The sequence below is a fragment of the Saccostrea cucullata genome, unplaced genomic scaffold, assembly GCF_032062105.1.
Source record: "Saccostrea cucullata isolate Sc308-1 unplaced genomic scaffold, CSIRO_AGI_Scuc_v1 ctg6290, whole genome shotgun sequence".
Classification (NCBI taxonomy): Eukaryota; Metazoa; Mollusca; class Bivalvia; order Ostreida; family Ostreidae; genus Saccostrea; species Saccostrea cuccullata.
The window spans coordinates 1-2,500 of record NW_026928834.1 but is presented as its reverse complement, the minus strand read 5'-3'; the positions used below and the strand labels follow the sequence as shown (position 1 = coordinate 2,500).

Sequence of the window (2,500 nt, the reverse complement as noted above, 5' to 3'; positions counted from 1 at the left end):
AGTGAAATTTGACAAATTAAGTCATTCTCTCCATCAAACACATGTATTTGTTTATTTACATTACGTCACGCGGCGTAGGAATACATAGTGTTGATACGAAAACGATATCACATAAGCTATATCAACGGGATAAAGGTAAAAATATGTGATAAAGTAAAAATACATGAATTCTTTGAAAATCTTCTTCTCTGCTCCTAGGTATTAAATAAACTAACTAAGTACATAGTTATGATGAGCAAGAGTGCCTCTACCAAAATTGTGAATTTTATGGCCCCAGGGTCAGGGGTTCTGGTTTTAGGATGGGGCTCTATTGATTATATAGTGAAAATACATTAAATCTTTGAAAATTTTCTACTCTGATCCTGGGTATAAAGCAAATGAACTACCTGTATAGTTATGATGAGCAAGGGCCATAATCTTCCACAATTGTGAATTTCAAGGTCCCAGGGTCAGGGGTACCATAGAGGTGGGAGGGGGGGGGGCTGTACTTATATACTGAAAATGAATGAATTGTTTGAAATCTGCTTCTTGGTATTAATCAAATATTTTTGAAAAGCAAGGATGCTTTTTCAAAAATTGTGCAATGTGTGGATCTAGGCCTAAGGGTCAGGGGTTCATGTGTGGGAGGGGCACTACTGATTATTGCTGAATATTACTGATTAGTTGAAATGAAGTTTTTGTTCCCCTACCTTGCCTATGGGTATTAAGTAACTAAAATAAGCAACTGCTAAGTGTATACATGTAGTTATGATGATCAATGGTGCCTCTTTCAAAATTGTGAATGCCATAGATCTGGCTTAAAACATGAATCAAATTCAATCACTGGAAAGTTGTTGCGTAATGCTCAGGTGACCTAGAAGGCCCATGGGCCTCTTGTTTGACAGTGAGTTGAAGGACACAGACTTTAAGAGTCGTTTTGTCGAGGGAAGTAAGCAACCAGATGAAGACTTTAATGTGGCCATGCAAAGAGGTCAGTTGTAAATTGTAGATATCTTGAAAAGATCTCTGGCATCATAATTCAGATTGCTCAGTTTTTAGCAAAATGATTTTTTAAAAAATTATTATTGAAAGATATGAGAAAGCTTCCTGGTCATTTGCTTAGATGGATTTAGAGACAAAAAAGCTTGCAACACATACATTACTTTTTTCTTCTTTCTTAATTTTCAGGTTACAGCATACCTCTTGGAATATGGTCAGTGAAAAGGAGCAGCCTGAGAGGGCTAGATTCTACTACAGCCCTCCGTACAGTGAGTACATCGTAGAGGACCATAAGCAGGTGTGTCTGAAGTACCTGGTACAGTTTACCCAGGCCAGCCCCAGATAACACACACCACCCTCTGACACAGGCGACGCTACCCCTCAACAAGTGCACAGGATGTGGTTTGGTGTCCATACACAAGATAAAATTTTAAACATTATGCTCACACTTATCAGGTATAAACATGTATAATTCACAACAGTGGTAGACTACAAAACGGACATTTATAAAAGATATTTTTACAATAGTGATAAAGTGGAAAAATTGACACAAGTTTTGTACCTGGGACTATATTAATGTCTGGCCATCAATCTGTGTAAGAAGAACTGGATGTTTATCATCATTGGATATTATCATATTTAGATTGTTGTAGATCCAATACTACTGTTGTTGATTAGATCTGTGAACTTATTTGCACTGTTGTTTGTGGTGTAAAAGTTTAGGTAGCTAATGTTGTTCACTTATTTAAATCATCAGCATTTCATGTTATTGCATTTTTTTTAATGAATAGGATATATTGCATGTTCAGCTCGATCATGTGGCCCCAAAACCATTTTATTCAAAGGATAATGGAAATGCTGTAACAAAATTAATTTGTTGATAGACTCATCATTGTGAAATTGATTTAGGAAGTACACATATTGAACCCACAACTGGCCACAAGAAATGAATTTGTGTTCAATCTATTGTTGACGTGGCAACAGCTTTATCCAGCCGTGTTTCCTACTGAAGACAAATTATGAGAGATTTTATTCTTGTGAATGTTTTGCTTTTTTTTCAATAGAAGATGATTAGAGACTTTATTCTACTATAGGCTGATAAGAAGTTTCAATTTGACTTCATTTATTTTGTCATTTACTTTGTACATAGATCATATTATCTATTTGTTACTGTAGTATTATTGTGTCAGAGTACTTATATTTGTGATTAGTCAGTGGCGAATTTTAATTTTTACTTTTTTTTTTTGAAAAAAATTATTCATCAATTTATTAAAAAAGATATAGGAGAGAAAAAAATGAATTGCAAAGATAATATTCTGTCACTTCAAAAGTGCTATTTTGCTGATAGAGAAAAATATTTGATATATACTTTTATATTTATTGGAGATTATACAATTGATTCGTTGCAAATTTTTGTAATACCAGTATATTCTACTGTGTCGAACAGTAACAACTATTCAGTGATTAGGGGATTGAATCTCCTACACTCAGAATTTTTACCTTTACATACGAGCACTATTTT

The 2,500-nt window shown here is 34.3% G+C and overlaps 1 long non-coding RNA gene across 1 annotated transcript; it reads left to right on the top strand.

Moving 5' to 3' along the window:
• Nucleotides 1-872: 872 nt before the first annotated feature.
• LOC134278866 (uncharacterized) lies at nucleotides 873-1,758 on the top strand. Its single transcript, XR_009994539.1, has 2 exons — nucleotides 873-970; nucleotides 1,168-1,758. It is a non-coding gene; the product is annotated as an uncharacterized LOC134278866 (long non-coding RNA).
• Nucleotides 1,759-2,500: the final 742 nt, after the last annotated feature.